The sequence below is a fragment of the Geospiza fortis genome, unplaced genomic scaffold (genome assembly GCF_000277835.1).
Source record: "Geospiza fortis unplaced genomic scaffold, GeoFor_1.0 scaffold200, whole genome shotgun sequence".
NCBI classification, from domain to species: domain Eukaryota; kingdom Metazoa; phylum Chordata; class Aves; order Passeriformes; family Thraupidae; genus Geospiza; species Geospiza fortis.
In genome coordinates, this window is record NW_005054353.1 from 1,473,034 (window position 1) to 1,492,942 (window position 19,909).

The window sequence follows — 19,909 nt, forward strand, 5'->3', positions numbered from 1 at the left end:
AGAAAAAACCCACAAGTCTCCAGAAACTGCCCTCTCCTTATCAGGTACTTACTGGTGTAGGGTAATTGTGTAAGTGTCATCTACTCCTTCCTTAAATTTGGCCTGATAACAAAGAAGGAAGCAAACATAAAAGTTTGGATCATGTCCACGTTTCAGTATTTCTTACAACTCTGGTTTCTACTTTGACTTTCTACCTTACTAAAAACACTTTTTCTTATCCTTTCATGTTTGTCTACAGTATCAAGATCCACCAAAAAAAGTGAGCTACCAAGTATTTTCTAGCACCAAGGACAACAAAACCATTGTGTTAAACAACTTTTTCATATAGAACTGTTTCCTACAGTGTACTTAATTCTAGTACATGAAAGTTCTACACAGCCCTGCCATACCTGGCAAAAACCAGTGAAAGTGATTGTCATCACGCCACTACTATTGTGATTATAGAAGACAAAATCTTACCCTCGTTCTTCCCCCAGAAAGTCCTTTCCCCAATAAATAAATTATCTGCTTGTGACATACAATATTATCAAATACTCTTCAGGTAACAGAGGCACAGAAAGCTACACTAAGAACTGGGAGGACATTTAATATTGCACACTTGAGTGCTCAAAAATTAAGGATTCCAGAAAGCAAGCTGTCCATAAAATCTAAATTCAGCATCCCCCCAACCAGCCAATTGACAGTGTAGCTGGCGCACTGGAAAGCAATGCAAATTTTGGTCCAGTTTCAGCACCTATGATGGCTGGCTGTGATATCTGATCCTTGTCACTGTTTCCAGGGACACCAGGACATCGCTTCCCCTGTGCACAACAAAGATCCAACTAGCAGGACAGGCAGACACAAATTAAGGGGGCCAGTTGCTTCCCACCCCAGCAATGAGAAGTACAGCATCAGGTAGGTGAGCTGCAGTAAGAGAAGCTGGAAGACCTCTGCTGGATGCCACTTAGTGCTCTAGCAGTCATTTCCAGGCCATGGGGAGATCCTAAAGGCTATGTCCAGCTTCTGAACTTCCTGGAGAATCACACAGACATACTGATTTTTCTGGAGTGGCCTCATTCCAGCAACAGCTTTTTCTCATTTCCATACTAAATGACGCTCCATATCTACATGTTGTAGATTTTTTGCTTTATAACAACATTATACAACACTGAATTCACAAATACCACACAAATCCTTAAGATATTTTTACCAGACTGAAGGCTTCAAAATCATTAGTAAATCAATCTTCACAGAAGTCCTGTGAAACCTTCATAGAAATTCTGCAATGGAAGCTTATTTTCCAAATTTGCAAAATGAGAAACAAACACTACAGCTAATGATATTGTGGGCTGCCAAAGTTCTAAGGCTGTTTTGCACCAATATAGGACTATATAGGTCCAAAACTTAAGACTGAGCAGTGACAGCACTGACCTGCTGATCAACACCTGAAAGTCTGAATATGGCATATAGGAAAACACCTAAATATTCTATAAGGGCCTTGCCTGACACTACAAACACTCTACAAGTGAGGTGCCAGAGATTCCTTGTTCTGGTATTCCCTATCTTAGGCTTATATCCCAGCACACTCCAAATAACGTGGCTGTTGTCTAATGATTTAAATGCCAATAGTATTTTTTCTGTTGCCAGGGCATGAGAAAGTTCTCTTACACAAATTTTCTGCAATTTAATAATTTGCAGACACCAAGTGACAAGACTTAGCTAGCATTAACTAGAATTAGTTTCTCTTTGAAACTCCTGTCCCTGTGAGAGATTTGATTAATGCTGGCCAGTGGGTTTCTGAGGAGCACAACAAACCTGGAGAATGCCTTCTCTCAAGGACACCACAGTCTGCTACAGCGTGTTTTGAGCTAGGGTTGTGGAATACATCTCAAAGGAAGAATCCTGTGAAATAAAATCATGCTCCTGCAACAGCAGACACAGCTGGTGGCTGAGAGGGCTGTGCATGGCAACGCTTCATTTAAACCTTTCCATCCCTCCTCCCCAGATGTTGATCAATAATTAGCAGGGGTTACGGACCTGTAAACAGTCTCTTCTTTCCTTTTATAATTTTCTTTTGCAGGTGCTTTAGAGTTTGAGAGCAAAAATGTGAAGTAGGGACAGCTGTCATAAAAAGAGAGATTTGGTTTAAAACCAGCTGTTACAGTCTACATCACCCTCAGTTCCTTCATGCAACCTTTTCTTCCAACTCTTCCTCACTTATCCTTTTTCCTTCTACCTCTTCTGTTGCCTCTACCCATCACATTTTCCTACACATCCTTTGAACTGAAGGTAGACAGCTCACACTTTGTCTCAAGCCTCTCATCCTGACAGAATCAAGAGCAGAAGGAAGCGTTCCCCCTTCTCACTTGAGTCTCTCATCATTGACTTGATGTCCAGCAGCTGTGATACAAAATGTACCTCACCACTTGCTACAATGGCTGAAAACGTGTGGCTGTATGTGAAATGTTCAGAATTTTGGTGCCACAACAATCAGTCTTTCAAGAATATGCTCAGAACTACTTTCTAAAAATTTGCTATTCCTTGCAAATTTTCACAGAAATAAAATAAAGATGGAACAAGGCTTCTCTAAGAAAATAAAAGCAAAAGCAAATTAAAAAAAACATCCCAACCTCTGATCCAAAATACAGACATTATAACATTCTCAGAGCAGTTGCACTACATTTTTAAACATTAGGAAACCTTTCCTCTGGATTCTCAAATATTCTCACAATATTTGGTGGGGTTTTTTTTTTGCTTTAGACCAACTACACTTTGAATGAAATAGAACAAAAAACCTGAATGCCTGGTTTCATAATATGAAGTATTAATTTTACTTATAAAAGATAGTGTCAGTTCTAAGTATTGTATACACAGTTGTATACACAATACTTGGAGCTTCTAACAAACTCCTAAAAAGAGGAATTCTTTGATGTTTACTTGATGTAGCAGCCCCAGTCCAAACGAATACCTACCAAGAATATTTCCCTTCTATCATACACTTATCACATGTTTAAGTGCTTTTTTTTCATATCTAGTATAAATTCTAAAAACAAAGCACAAAGAGAAGGAGGCATCACTCATTTTACAGACAGATGTTTGAAGCAGCCAGATAATGTGACTTGCCAAACTCTCACAGAGACAATGCACAGAAAAGCTGACCATGGGCAGAGGAGAACATGTCTTAGCTCACAGCCAGGCTGGGATGGCAGCAATGATCAGCCTCCTCTGTCTGAGCTGCTAAGCACTAAGCCACAGTAACTCCACAACTTGCTCTCCTTTGCTTGTACTCTAATATATGTAGCACACCAGGCCACTCATCACCATAGGCTGTCCTCAAAAACATTTAAAAATCCCACTACCATTTGGAACAGAAACAAAGAGGTTTTTTGTGCCTTCATATGTAACTCCATCATCTGTCCCAAATATCCACAGACTGTGTCAGTACAAACAACTGTTTCTCCCTTTTAATCTCCTGCTCATTTTACAATACCCTCCACAGGACTGACATCACTGGAGAAGGACCCTTTACATTTTCCTCTGCTGGCAAAATATATGGTCTGTAATGGCAGCCTGGAGGTATTTAATGCCATTCAACAGTACACCTTTTTCATCCTTGAAGGAAAGACATATGTATCTAGAAGGAAAGACAAACACTTGATAAAAACCAGACAAAAACAATTTCAAAGAATTTGATGTATTGACTCTGTAAATTATAACAGGAAAGTGTTGATACCTTTAGAAGGAGAGGTTGTGACAAAATTATTTTAAAAGCTTGAAGGCCTTGGTTTGTTTCTCCAAAGTGAAACAATCTTCCCTAACCAAGAAATAAATATGTAAAAGGCCAAACCAGCTATATTATCACTCAAACTAATTCAGAAATATAAGTTCTAAAAGGATTTCAATAATATACTACTGTAATCCCCAATTTTATTTGAAAAAAGCTATTTAAGCAATTACTTAATTCGATTATGCTTTGTAAAAGAAACTGCAAAATTCCAACTGCCTACTAATTCATAAATTTGCAAATTACAGAATGAACTACATCATGCAAAAAAAACCCCTGTTCAAAGTGCTCAGGCACTTGATTGAAAGTGAGCGGATGTAGCTTTTGTCTAAGACATATTCTTTCAATAGGAAGAGGCCAATCCGTATTTTTAAAGGCCAATCTATATTTTACTCAAATATAAATCATACAAGACATTACAATTTTATTACATTTCAAGATATCAGTAGCCATGAGAAAACACATGCTGTTATTTAAATAAATCAACATTCCTGACTACCCTCCAAGTTCACCAGATCATAACAAGTCACTCCCAATTTTATGAGTTCAGGATCCTGTCTGCAGCCTATATAAGACTCCATTGTGCAAATGACTGGTGCAACAAATTTTCTATTGGTCCCAGGCCCTAAACATGAACTTTTAATTGTCAGAGTGGTTTCAGATTCAAAAAGTACATTTATCTCCCAGCCAGTATGTTCTAGTACCTTCTATACTGCCATCCATAGAAATACCAGATCTCTCTCTCAGCACTGTGAATACCCAAGAAAATCTACGGCAATGAGCCCAACAGCCTAATGAAACACAAAAAAACTCAAAAAACTGCTCCTTCAAAAATCAGTATTTAATTTGCCACTAATCCAACTGAATATATTCTTGTTCTCACACTATAATATGAGGACAGAAGTTCTAACTTATCCTTATCTTTCTAATATCAGAACTGAATTTCCACCCAGAAAGATGTGAAGCCTTGGAACAGCAGTGCTACCCAGGGAAGTAAGAGCACGACCAGAGCTTGACAGAGGGAAGTACTGCATAAATCTCTGCATCATTTACAGCCACACACAGCCACCTGTAATACTGTCAATTACATATTTTCTAGATTTACAAACAAACAGTTGGAGAACACTTGTTTCTCCTTTTGTCAATGGTCAGCAGAAAAACAGGAAATTAATCAGGCTGAAATAACAAATCTTTAGAAGAAACACCATGAATTTTTTGATCTTACATAAGATTCATTCTTTTTTTAAAGTGACAGAACTTCAACAGACAAATTGATCTAAAAACCATAGTTTTAACAGATAGTAAAGTAACTATGGATTGTTCAGAAAAGGAAAACAGATTTGGGTCTTCTTTTTCTTTATATTATGTCATATCACAGGTGTCTTTCTGATGGATCATGATCCATATCCAAGTTCACTGACTGATGGAACACCAGCCAAGATAAGAAAGATGGGAGGGCTGCCAAACAAGCATCAGTGCCAAATTACAGTGAACCCTTCATTTTCTTTCCAGCTTTGCCACACAAGAGGCTTTATTTCCAACAACTCTGGGCCTCCATTTGACAGACACGTTGTTGATAATGCATTTACGTTTCACTAGGACTTCCTTCAATGAACTGTGAGAAGGAACATACAATGACACCAACAAGTTCTGAAATCACTTTCCCATGCAAATGCAAAATCCTGTCATCTCTGAACACCATTTCTTCTGGTCTGTCCCATCTGCTATTTAAGAGGAGTGAAAAATAAGCAGGTTAAAAAAAAATAGAGAAGTCAGATATTCAAGAGAAACCCCTTCTACAAAAAATTAAAATGGCCGTCAACACCCAGATTATTTTGATTCAGGATGTCACATGGCATTTTAAGACAGCTGTCTAATTGCATATACAAAAGAACAACAGAACCAGACTATAACCCCAACTAGACCACAATAATCACTTGAATTTCAACTTTGCACCAAAATATTCTCCCTGCCCCCAGTCCCTCAATTAAAACTAATTTATGGGGGAAGGAAATTAATAAAATTGAATCCTGAACAGGCACAGTTTTTGTCTTAATAATAAATTTTATGGCAAACTGACGGCACATTTTTTTTCTCATTTTGAAGCATTATTAAAGGTGGGATAGAATCACCCTGGAGCAGGCTGGATGTCTTTCAGCTGACACTGATTTAATCCCAAGCTGCCAAGTTTTCACCAGCCACCCAGAGGGGTCAGAAATGAACTTGTCTCTCCAAACCAACATATAATTTATGTCCTTAACCATTCTGGGCTGAGGAAGCAACTTGGATTCAGACTGGTTTAATTTTAAAAGTGGAGGGGAAATTTGAACTCCTTTCAATCATAGTATCAGCTACCAAAAGAAAAGGAATATAGGAGCACTCTGATCCTCTGCATATCAGTAAATTTTCTTAGTTTTTCCTCTACAGAACAGGGTGAAATAACTCTCTCTAATTTCCATATTCCCTTCTCATTACGTATAACCTCTATAATAGTCCACACATTTTTTCAAATTAATTATTTTTTAAAGAAATCTAATGTTGTAACACCAATCCAATTATTCAAAAGAATTCTTTTTATTCCAAATCTTATTTTTCCTCATTATTTTAAATGCCTCAGAAATATAATAATTAGCTATAGAATAGTCTGCAATCACAACTGGCAAGAAGGAGAATTTTTTAACTGATGCCTTGGATTTCAGATGTTCTAGTAACTCAAAGTCTGCCTTTTTAAAAAGAGTATTAGCCCACAATTTTTGCTGAGGAACAAGCTACTTATAAGCATTAAACCACACAAATAACCTTAACCTGAAGTTAAAATTTTACGACCATATAAATGTGCATTAGTATCTCAGTTTTCCAGCAAATGTGTTGGTTTTTATTTTGAATCTTTCCCAAAATACCAAATACATGATGAAAAGCAATATACTGTATTACAATGTAACTGATTCTAACCAATAAACAAGCTTGAGAAGAAAAGCTTCCTTAAAAAAGAATTAAAGTAGCTTTATTCTAATGAATCAAAGTACAATCTCATCTAGCTGTGACAGAGATTTCTTGTGCCAAATGATTTCACAATTTTGATACAAATATTTAGTATTATGCCCTGAATAAAGGTAAGTCAGCCTAATTACTGAGGCAGGGAGAACATTAAGTTAATAAAACATAGTCCTTGTATTTGTATGTAGTTCACACCTGCTCTGGCTTGTCAACAAGAATAAAATATTTCACCAGTCATGGACTTGATAAATATTTCTGCAAAGCTACCAAAAAGCTGCCATGAAATAGAGCTGGACTAGTAAAAATTTTGGAAATTACATTATTTCCAAGAGATTGCTGAAAGCACTTCACTACAGAGCATAATATAAAAGGAGAAATTTTTAATAAAAAGTTTTGGTAACAGACCAAAGCAAACAAAAAGCATCACATCTTTTAAAATGCTAACCACACACTTACACAGACACAGCAAGAATATTAAACACATGGCATCCCAGAAGAAGCAATCCTCACAGGTTAGATCTGCAGAAGAAATGAACTGGCAGTGAAACCTCAACATGACAGAATTTCAGCAGCATTCAATACTGTAGATGTAGTAAGAAAAAACAAAAGGGCATCCAACAATTCTGCATATTTGAATGCATTTGGAAATCAAGTATCTACAGACATCCTAATTAAGCAACCTTTGCCAGTAAAAACTATTCTATTTTAATTATATTCCTTGAGTAATGTCCTGGTTTAGCAAAGCATGAGATAGATGCTCTCTCATCTATTTTTGGGATACTCTAGGTAAGGAGTCACTGAAGAAAAGACACTACCCTGAAGTACCACTACAAAAAAAAAATTATCTGTATTGCCTCTTTCAACCAGGGAGCTCATCTCCATGGAAAACTTTTCTTTTACACCACTCTAATAAAGATATGAAAAATTAAAATAAGTCCAGTAAATCTTTTCCAACACAAATTCACAGCATCAGTTATGTTGGAAAACAAACCCCAAACCACTGAGTCCTAGTGTTAACCTAACACTACTAAGTGCACCACTAAACCATGTCCCTAATATAATTTAATTTGAGGTGTTTGACAGTAATAGTCCTTTTGCTATAAAAGACTCAAGATGAAAATCCCTTCAGATTTATACATACAAATAAAAATGCAAGATGGGAAGCTACGTTTGGTTTTTATTTAAGAAAGGAAAGTTGTTTCACTGTTGGAAGAAGTACTTTGAAGTTAGGAGCTTCACTGTTTACTTGAAACCATTTATTTCCTCCTGCAGTTCCAAAGAAAAATGTTACACAAATACATTAGAGGAAGCAGGTGTATAATTTCATTGAAAAGCTATTTAAACTTCTGAAAAACAAACTTTGTCAGCCCAGGAGATCTTTCAAACATTTCCTTATGTTACCTGCTAGAACATATAATTTCATATTTATCTTGCTACTTTATTAAAAGAAAGAAACCACAGGGTATTATTTCACAGTACTAGCAAGCCATGCATGCTCTGTGGCCCTAAGCATAAAATAAAATTATCACAGTGACAAAAAAACACTAATGTCATTTCAAGCTGCCAATATATTAAGAAAATCCTCAGCATCATCGGAATAATGTTGTAAAATACCTAGGGACATGACAGTTCAAACAAACAAACTAACAACCCAAAATCCCCCTTTTAGCTAGGTTGCATAATTCCATGAGATACTACATCGTTTGTTTTCAATGTGCCCTCTGTTTCAGTTGAAACATACTTCTTGTTTTATAAATCAGTTATCACTGAAGTTACAGTAACATCTGGACTTGTTTAAGACTAATTAAGCTAAATATAGCCTAAGAAATGTATTTCAGCTGGAAAAAATACATTTACAAAATTATATTAATGTGCAATTAGGCAGCTTGCAGGTTTTTTGTATTTTAACATAAATTCTTCCAACAATGCACAAAGCAACTCAGTGAGGACAGAGACACAGATCGACATTAATGTAGGTAGATATGGATGCATTTTAAAATATTAAAATATTTAAATACTAAAGAGAATACAACTTTTCCAATGTACAGAGCAAAAGGCTCTGGTATAGAGGAACTTTATGCTCAGTAAACTTCACTACATATTTTCCGATCCTACAGAAGCAGCCCTCACTGAATTAGCTTCAGCGGGTTAAATTAGTACAAGCAATGGCCCATGCTATCTCTTGTTGCAGGTTAACCCACCCTGAAGCACAAATTCAGAACAGGACCACCTTTCACTCTTCAGAGTGAGGTCAGGCATTTGATGTAAACTGCCTGTAGCAGAGCTTTAAGCTAAATCTTTGGACCTGAATAGGAGCAAGGACACTCATTGCATTATATGAATGGCTGTAGGTTAGTAAATTCCAAGAGAAAGTCATTAATAAATAGAAGGTGGTAACAAGTATTAACATTTTAAATCACTGTGGCTACTTGCTAAATTAACTATGTCCTGCTAGCCAAGTTTCCAAACTAGCTTATATACTAACTCCAGAAGGCAATCATTTACCAGAACTCACTCTACAGGTGCTGGATACCAACAGCACACAACAGAGTACAGCAGTCCTACAAAAAGCAGCAGCAGGCTTGTAAAGCAAGGATGGATACAGCACCTCATGGTTAAACAGCAGATGTTATGGGGGAGGAGAATGCAAGCACACGGCCAGATTAAGTCCAATTGGAAAAATATAACCATGCTATTGAAAACAGAAAATAAAGTAGTAAGTTAAATGCACTGTGACCCGCCTCATTTTTAGAGTTTAGCAAGTAATTTACTTCAAAAGAAGTATTTTCTTGTTGAAAGAAAGGCTAGTTACTATTATGACTGCCTGACACTTCCCACTCTAACATCCTATTTTCAAACCTGCTTAGAATCTTCTCAAGCAAACTGGGCTGAAAGTTATACACTAGAATGTTCTTTAGAACTCTTATTTGAACCAAAGTACTTAAGACAACAACAAAAAAAAAACCACCACAGCTCAAAAAACCACAACAGTCTAATGGAGAAAATTATCCTGGAAGAGAAAATAAATCAAAAACTTGCAGTATTTTCTCTGGAAATGTTCAACACCGCACACTTTGAAGCTGGAATTTGAATTTCAGCCTGTGTAACTTGGACGTACATTTTATCACCCTTCCAGCAATGTGAATATACCCATGCTTGCAAGTTTTTGGGAATATGAGAAAAAGATACCCAGTCTTCAGCAAAGAGCATGTATTTTATCTGCTAATATCTCTACTAAACTTGATCCAGCCTGGAACTGAATAGAATCTTCCTTTCACTTCCAGGTGAACAATATGCCTTGATCAAAGTACCAGAAAATAAAGGTAGGAAGGTGACTTATCCTTTCCAACATCCAACTAATAAGTGGTAGCAATGTAGAAGAAATTTCAACCAAATGGGGAGAGGGTGGGATTTCAACCTAAACCATGTCTCAATTTTAACAATAGTCAAAGTGGTGGCTGCCAGAAAGGCAGAAACCTGCACCGAAACTGGATGGTTGAACAGCAAGTCCATCAGAGCATGCTAAAGAGAAAAATATAAGAACAAAAAAGGGGACTGCAGAGTGAGGAAGCCATCAGTTGTTGTTTGGGGAAGTAATCTGTGAACTTTAGCACAAATAATAAGAGATTATATATGAGAGACAGACTGGACTGGCTGATCACAAACACTAGAGGAAAACAAGCCAACAAAGGCAAGAAAGATTCTACAGAGTAGTTGAACAGGAAACAGAGAGGGAAAGCATCTCCAAATCACAGGAGAGAAAAAGGAAAGACATCAGATTAGTTATTGAAAAGGATATGATTTTAGATCAGCTAAGGTATCACAAGCCTAACAAAAATCTTAACCGGCTAAATATGAACAGGATTTGCATAAAACTCTATTAGTGATGCAGAAAGTAAAAGTTACATTGCCGGTGACAAAAAAAAAACCCAGCAGAAGCAGCTTGTACTTTCAAAGTAAGCCTTCCTCTATTGCCCATCCTCTACAGTCCAAAGACAGAGATAAAACACTCTACACAAGCACATGGATCATACTGTCTTGGGTCAATCCCTATAAAGCATGACACAGGATTATTAAATACTACTAGCTCAAACTGCAGCAGTCTGCCTAGTGAGTAGCTTCCAAACCTCCTGATATGACTTCAGTTATTATTTTTAATGGATAGAAAACAACACAAAAACTACATTAGAAATAATTCTCTTTACCTGATGAATTTGCATTTGGAAATGATTGCTGAAGTACATTATGACAGTTTAACTGCATGGTTTTTATCCCTTCCCCCCAGTACTATCTTTGCCTGGTACACACTTATCAGGTCACTGGTCAGGATTTTGTTTATTCTTACTCATTATGCCCCCCCCAAATAAATAAACAAACAAATAAATAACTACTGCGTAATGCTACATTGAAAGCAGAAATTGATTACCCTTAAGTCATTGCAGAGCACCAATATGTTAGATTCATACTGCTGAAATAGTCAAAACCATACTCATTGCACTGAAGCAGCATGGTTATTATCCCTGTTAACAGATGCAATACTAGAACATGATTAAGGATTAATTTATTTACCACCTCACATGCCTGACCTGAGATAGCCTAAAAGAAACTAAGTTCTTGAGCGTGTTACACAGTAAATATGATCAAAGCTACCTGCAGTATCAATAGTGTACACACATCCCTACCCCCACCAAACACAGCCAAGATTCAGATGTCTATTTCAGAGAAGATAAAAATCTTTTTTTGCTCTATTTGCATTATATCTCTTATAAAATGGAAATAACTGCCCTAGAGACTATGCTTACTTCTGCCCAAAGTAGATGGATGCCCCAGTAGAGACAGCAACTGTATTCTTAAAAATGCTTCTGCAGGGGGAAAAAAACCCAAAAAACCACAGCTGTATAATTAAGAACAGTAACTTAATAAAGGTAGGCACAAATGAAAATCCAGCTATGGTTGCTTCTTCAACTTTAATTCTAGCCTTTCTTAACATTTGAGACTTCTACCTGAAACCTTAAAATTACAATTAATTGCATACAATGGCAGAATCTGTTTCACTCTCCATTTCCATGTGCAATCCTTCACATTTCAAAGCCAGGCCAAACCAGTCATGTAATTGCTGCAGAACGCATACCTTGCCCTTTCTAGTATTTCAAGTACACTCATTATCATGGTTTCTGAGAAACAGTTAGACTACCAGCATCCTAGAGCTATTTTCCCTGTCTCTACAACAGACAGAGTTCTTGCATTCTATACACAATGAAAACCTGAACCATTCTTCACCTACAAAATGCACTGATTTGCAGAATGAGTATTAGGTAAGTTAAAGTTACTCCAAGTAGGTACTGACTTCAATAAAACATACTCAAAGCTATACTCCAGTCAACTGTTTTATGACCTGACACTTGTGATAATGAAGTTAAATCTAATAAATCTCCTTTTTTCTGAAGGAAAATCAGATCACCAAAACAAGACTTCATGGCCTAATACTCCAAAATCATCCATATCCAGGTACTTATCTACAGTAACACTGTACAAAGCACCCTGTTTCAGGGATGAACTTTAAAGGTGAATAGCTCTAACTTCAAAAGGACTGCATTTTACAGAGTTTCACTACCCACGCTGCATTTTTACAGATAAAAGCATCAATCTACCCAAGGCTTCCCCTGAAGTGTTGCATTTCTCTTCACTATATTGCCAGTTGGAAGCTCCTTCATTTTGGGATTCTAATTTATTCTCTTACTGAATGATTTTTAGCACAATAAAACTATTCATCTGCATACTTAGAGGTGCATTTTCACCATTTCATAAGAAATACCAACCATATAAAATATTCTTTATGACCAATATTTTTTTATTATTTTTATCCACCAGAGAGAAACAAAAGCAAATTTACAGATAGTTTAAGAGACTCCATCCCACAAATGCAGCATATTGTGGCTTTTACATTAATTGTGCATATGCAATTTTCCATAAAATGGCTTTAGAAAGCATATAGTGCAAAGATCCCCACAGCTTGTGAAAGAATTTAGATTGCAACTGTTACTAAAATTATTTGTTACCCTTAAAACAGAAAGGTAATATTGTATGACGTTTGAGATAAGAAAAAGGATATGACTGTATAGCCCTAAAAAACCCCTAGCAATGTTTCACACCTCAGAAACAAAACAGAAAAAAGGAACAATGAAAACAAAACCATGTCACTGTCTTAGTGTTTTACTCAATCAGCAGTTCTTGGTCTAGATCCAGCCAAGATATTATGCTGATTAGGACAGGGTGTAGGAGGTAGGAAGAAACCGTTTTCACTGTTTACTGTTTTAAAGAAAAAGCTGTGGCATTGCTGGGCAGGACTAAACAGGATGCTTCCATTTCTTAACCCATTCCCCAGTAAAAACACCTCCTGCAAAGCTTAAACTTATCTTTTGCTGTTGAATTAATCTGGCACATCATATACCTTATCTACTAACTAAATTAAACACTGAAAACAGGGAAGTTTCTTCTTCCTTTCCCAGACATGCAGACAGCATGTAATCCTAATAATCTAAATTCTTGCAAAGCAGGATATTTCTCTTTGTTTATCCTTGTTCTCTTTTCATGAGTTAGTTAATCCATTGCCTAATTTATCTTGGAATCATCTTTAATTGTTAATAATGGAAAGACTCAGGACTCCTGTGCTGAGTTTACAAGCTCTCTTCTATTCTTGCCCTGGCTGAATTTCTGCCTGGTGTCAGGTCACAGAAGGCGAAGTCTACTTTTCTTCAGCTATGCTGAAGAAACCACCACAAAGTCCAAACAAAACATACTGGCACATAAAGGGAAGAAAGTGCAATTGCAAATAGGAATAGGAAGGTAAAGAAAGAGAGATTAAAAAAACCCAAACCAGTCACTTTATGAGGAAAATACTTTTGGCCATTAGGTAATAAAACCTCTCAATCAATAAGCAGATGGCTTAAAACCATGGTGGTGTGAAATGAACAGCAGTGTGCACAACAGCTTTCTAGGTTTCCCCTCTATGTTGTCCCACAGATAGAACTTACACTGACTGTAAAATCTTACATTTCAGTAAAGCAACAGCCTGGCTTCCCAGACTATAAGCACTACCATTCCCTTCACTTAAAAAGGAGCTAGAAGCTTGATACCTCCATCTCTGACCCTGAGTAAAAGGGCTCTTGGTGTCCCAAGATGTTTTTAGCAGTATCACATAAAGAAAAGCTTAACTTCTTTTGAAAAAAGCAAAGTCAAACAAAAAGTAAGTATCAGATACAGTTTCACAGGTAAAATGAAAGTGAAAAGGTAGCTGCTTGTCTCAGTAAACTGAAGCAAGGTCTTCAACTCAGGAAAAAAAAGGTAATTTAAAATACTTTATTCTGTTTATATTTGATGTAATAGTATAGTAGAACACAAAATCAGAGCACCTCCATTAGGACACACAGTGGAGAACACTTTGATTAAAGTTATTTTTCCAGTACACAATCAAAAAATAAAGTAACCTTGAACACGCTCCACCTTCCAAACACATTTCTTTGCATTGATCAATGTATTAGATTGCTTATCATGGAAACATGAAAGGCAGACTCAGAGTAAGATAGTTCCCAGTCACTGACCAGAAGAAAATGTTTGTTATCAGGCTTCAACTTTGCCAGTAGAATGATGTCACCACAATCACCATTTATTCCCATCCAAATGCTCTTCCACTATCAGAGGTCTGAGGGACACCTGGAAGTTCCCTACATAACGCACTTTGATATGAAGGAGAAAAGCCAAACAGTATGTTTGCAACAGCCACTCTGTCAGCACTGTCACTTATTATACACAGTTCCTGTACAGATGTTAATTAATACTCAATAAAACATTTACTGGGAAAGTCCTATTAGATCTTGATACAAGGAAGAGCTGCAACACTGAATATGGGCTTGGCATATGGCCCCAGTTTGCAGGTCATAAAAAGCCTAAAGCACTCCTCAACTATCTAATTTACACAAAATAAAAGCCTTCTATTTCCTAGGAAAAAGTATAAATGTTTCTTCCTGAGATTGAGTTCTGAATGGCAATACTGCAGAAGATCTGCCAAAACATCCCTCCCCTTGTCCAGTTTCACAGAAATATACAGTGAGTTCTGAGCACCATGTACTTTCAGCAAAGGAAACAGATGAATGACGCATTTAGGCACAGCAACACCAATACTCTTTTCCTCTGGAATGCAACTGTTATGGTGCTATGAAAGACTCTTATTTGTCTAAGAGCAGTTAACAAGGTTATTTTGTATAAATAGTTAAAAATAAAAACAAGGCACAGCAGCACTAGTGCTGTGGTGCCATCATATCCAGAACACTAACAGGCAGCACTGCCAAAGCCCCATGCCTCAACCAAAACCCTCAGTCCCACCTGAACCTCCACTGTTCAGAAGATCCCTAAGGTGCAAGACCACTTTGCACTCCCTAAAAAACATTTCTTGAAAATATGTGTAAATTTGTCTCACCAGAAGTCGTACACAATGCACTAAACACTACAGCTGGAACGGTCTGACATATTAAGCATTTTAGGACAAAAATAAAACTTCATTACTTGATGTGGCTCACAGAGTTTGTTTTTATGTGAAAAATCTGATCATTAACCAAGAAACTTAAGTGGTAATTTTATTTATTAAGGATATGCAGCATCAGTGAAACACAATGAGAACAAACAACATGATTCTTACTGCATACAATTTCCCCAGAGTTAGTCCTTTTGCTGAAGCAGTTCTTCATCCACTAAATGGAACAACAGAAGGGGACAGCTAGGCACTCCAATTTAGAGTAAGCTCTAATCTGCCTTATGGGAGCAACTAAAGGACCTATGGAAAAATGTTTGTTTAACAGTAATTTGTCTCAACTATAAATGGAAGCAGAACAGAACTGACATAGTCCCACAATGACAGTTTGTGCTGAACAATAACAGGATACTTGCATTAACAGAGTTGTGCTCTATTTAGGAAGCAAAAACAAGTGACTATACCAAACTCAATTGGTACAAACATTTATTTCTGCAAGGTGCCCTTTAAATGTCTTGTTGAAGACATCATTAGGGGATATGCTGGCCTCTAAAGAGAGGAAGTTTTAATGCCTGAGGAAACACCTGTATATATGAAACTTTAAGCTCATTTCACTAAGTCATTTTGCTAAGTTGCTTTATGTTAAAATAACTCTTATATCAGCTTTCTAGACTGGTGCAGTATGTCTAGATGCAAAGTGAATCTTTGGAAACTCGCCCTTCAAAAAAACCCAAAAACCCACAACAACTGCTCTCATTTTGTGTTTGGCTACACGTCCGACAGGAGGCTACCTGTTGCCCAGCAGGTGACTGACTTCAATCCACAGTTTAAAAGTGGAAAAGTCTACAGTAATCTTTCCATTACAAAAAAAGTAACCTAAAATGTAAGCACTCCTACTTTGTCTTGTTCCATGGATAAGCCCCAAGGTATAGTTAATTCTTAATTCTTCTAAGTAGTATGCTACAACATCAATGAAGGTAAAGCAAAACAGACACACAAACCCCTTCCCACTTGCCATAAAGATGGAAGACCTAAGGGTGGTATCACAAATGACATCTCACAGCTCAACTGTGGGGCTTTTCTTCCTTCTACAAATTCTACTTTGAAGAACTCAAAGACCATTCTAAAGCTGGCATAAGACATGCTCACAACAGGAAGAAAACTTCTTGTAGAACCCTGTAATATTCTAGTCCCACACAGCATTTACAGCTCTTTCTAGATACCCACTGCTTTGAATCAGTACTTGCATTAAGAGGAAAAAAAAACCAGAAAAAACAAGCAACTCATGCCAGAGAAGACCAGCAACCAAAACCAAGGTAAAACACGGTTATGAAGTGCTTGAGAAGTGCCAGAAATGTACATGGAACAATCAAGATTACGGAAGAAAAGACTAAGGCACCTTATGACTCAGATGAGTGAAATCTCTTCCACAAAGTCTCTTTCCATCAGCTAAAAAATGAACTTACAAAAAGATCTGCAATAATGAGGTGAACATAAGTTTACACAAGTTTGGAAGAAATCTGTCAATACAAAAATATCAGTAACAGACTAAACACATATTTGTTATTACAATGCACCAAGAAATAAAATAAAAATTTCAAAGTGCCTGAAGAAATCTGCTGAAGTAATACCTCAAGTGAATACTTAAGGGTAAAGAGTGTAATTCTACTTGAAAGTTTCTTTCTCGATTAAAATAGAGCACAACAGTATCTCGAATGTAATCTATATACAACACACAAAGGTATATGGTTTTCCTTAAAGATTATTTCATTGATGATTTAAAATACAAACTACTCAAAATTAACTAAAATTAGAATAAAACAAGAATAAAACTTCCACTTCAGAGACTCATAAATAAAAGGAAGTCTCTTCTTGTGAAAAATAGGAACATAAAAAAAAAACCCCAAACAACTGTTTTAAGAGGCACTGATGCAGCTTCTTCCATATTCTTCCTACTGGGGGAAAAATGGTACATTGCAACACTAATAAAAACAATCAGTTCTCTAAGATCAAATGTAACTTTTTACCTTCTTAGTAGAAATCTGTCTCCAGGTGCAATTCACATACTTTTAGCAGTAAGATCCAACACCAGTTCCAGGGTCTTGAAGCTGTATTAGGTACACAGATTCATTCAGCTACACATCTTCCATCAGCTAACACAGAAGGCACAATGGAAACAGAGCTAAGACAAACACAAGACAAAAATCTGAAATCAACTTCTTAATGGATAAGCCAGTGTTAAAATTAATACTTTTATTAATCATTCAAAGAGCTTTCACTGACCCTCAGAAAGAACTGGACTGACTCACATCTCAGCTACAAACCAGAAATCACGCTAGAAGTAGAACCCAAAACATGGATCCATCAGTTCATTTAATTCAGGTATTTAAATTTATTCTGCTAGGCCAGTACATGATGTTTAGGTACAATTCAGAAAACAAATCACAAAGCTAATATGGATGTGTGACCATGGGCCAGAGTAAACTGACCCCATAATGGAGAGCACCAGCTTGGCTAAAGGCCATCAGAGGGCAGTGGTCCAGAGCACTATAGTTGTACTTCAGAGCTCAGAGATCTTTCTGTGCTTCCAAACCAGGATTCAGAAGTCCTATGAAAAGATTTAGGCATCCTACACTTTCATCCTGGAAGGAAGGGGAGTGGTGTTTGCGTTGGATCTTTGTAAGGAATACTTTAATAAGACTAAGCACAGATTGAACAGGCCCAGTAAACAGGGGAGAAAACCCTACCTACTGTACTAGCTAGGAAGAATCAATCACCTACTCACCAAACAAATTCAGTCTGAAGTTTTTCTCATAGTAGCTCCCCTATTTCTCATAGTAAATGCTGTTAATTAAGAATATGGGGGGAAAAAACCCATATATTTTCCACCACAAAAAGACTCTACCTAACTGCCAAAAGAATTCAAGGGCTTGTGTTCTTTCACAGGTTGATAATATTTACATAAACCAAGTTTTCCTAATGCATTTATTAATGTTAACTGGGAATCTCATAGCTAAGGGAGTTTTAATGATTCATTTACTAATGGAGAGACCAGAATTTGTACACACTACGAAGGTAAACAAATACATCTGTCAAGCATCTTCTTTCCTCCTGAGCCTCAACTAGTACAATTAATCAAAGTCTGATGATTGCTCTGCATAAGGAATGTGTCATTTGTCTGACAGATTTAAGTTGAAGGGGAGAGAAGAAAAACACACTTAAACATTTCAACTCCTTCTTTTAGAAATTATGATCTTATGTCCACAAAATGAAAAATAGCTGACAACACAAACATAACAGCTTGAATTCAGCATTTTATAAATGCTGAACTGTATAAAATGCAGTTGAAACTGGCATATGTCAAGAAATATGCACACAGAAGAGTTATACATATGTAAGCCTTTTACTGAACTTGTTTTTGAGATTAGCATTATTATCATTGTGCAAAAGCAAAACTTTCATTTTCTGGACAAACAGGCTGAGTTCACATGCAATTAAAAATAAAAAAGTGCTTTCTCAGCTTTCTGAAAGCTTGAAGTACAAGCATTTAAATGTTTACAGTTAAATAAGTACCGGATTTTGTAAACTGTTAAGTAATGTTACACAGCCATCGTTTCTAAGCATTCAAGTGAATTCTGTTAGGTAGGCAATTCAGAATTTTACTTCAGTCTGACCTGGATATTAAACCAGAAACTTTCTTTTCCAACGAATTTAAAAAGAAACATTTAATCAGACAGTGAAATATGGTTCTCAGACTAACAAAAAGATTAGTTAGTAAAAAAACACTGAGGGGGAAAATTAATTTTCAAAATGAATTTACATTTAGTTTTGTCTCCATAATTAAACCCTGCAAGATGTGTTTCCCCAAACTGTGCTTCGTAAAATAATGCTATCCTTGATGACAGCTGAGATAGAGCTCTAATCAGTACCAATGCCAACTACAGTATTTTAACAGAAACAAGATTTGCTGTGCTCCTCATGGAAAAACACAGACATATATCCAATAAGCAACCGCAAGGGCATGAAGGCTTCAAATTTGGATTTCTCCGCTCAGCAGTAACAGCATTCTACTACTGTCCCCCATAACTCCATTCCACTCCTACCCCTCTGGCAAAGCCCCATTTCTTTCTGTCAAGAGGCAGTACTGGAGCAGAGCAAGAAAGGAGCCTTCCCTTTGCCAGCCATCACCTCTTCAGCTCACTTACATGCGCGCTGGCTTTCACACAGTTTGTTACCAATTCTTCCCTATCTTTCGAAGGTGCGCCTGCAGTAGCTGCTGTGTGTGTCTAGCAAACTGCTAGGTGGAAAACTCCCAGCTCTGCAGAAGGACCTATGCAAGGAAAACACCCGGCAGGACGCGGGCTATTCCCACTGCTTGTCCCCCACCGCCTTCACAGCCGAGATGCACTATCCCTGCAAACTCCTCCGACCCACCGGATCCGGGCTGAGCAACACACCACGGAGAGGCCAACTAGAAGCTCTCCGGGGGGAGTTGCGAACGCTGCCCCCGGGGTGCTGGAGGCCCAGGAGCTGCTCCCGTCCCTCTCCCCGTGCCAGGTTGCCCGGTGCCCCGCAAGCTCGAGTGCCGGAGTTCCCAGGCCCCCGGCTCGCTGCCGCTGCCG

At 37.3% G+C, this 19,909-nt stretch overlaps 1 protein-coding gene across 1 annotated transcript in view; it reads right to left on the minus strand.

Annotated features, from left to right (window-relative positions):
* The window catches only part of RNF19A (ring finger protein 19A, RBR E3 ubiquitin protein ligase), a 56,503-nt gene extending 36,702 nt beyond the window's left edge, over window positions 1-19,801 (minus strand). Inside the window, exons 1-2 of the mRNA XM_005423455.3 lie at window positions 19,722-19,801; window positions 17,315-17,469 (exon numbers count right to left, since the gene is read on the minus strand). The gene's annotated coding sequence lies outside the window, so the exon portion shown is untranslated. The remainder of the gene's footprint in view (window positions 1-17,314; window positions 17,470-19,721) is intronic.
* Between the last annotated feature and the right edge of the window lie 108 nt (window positions 19,802-19,909).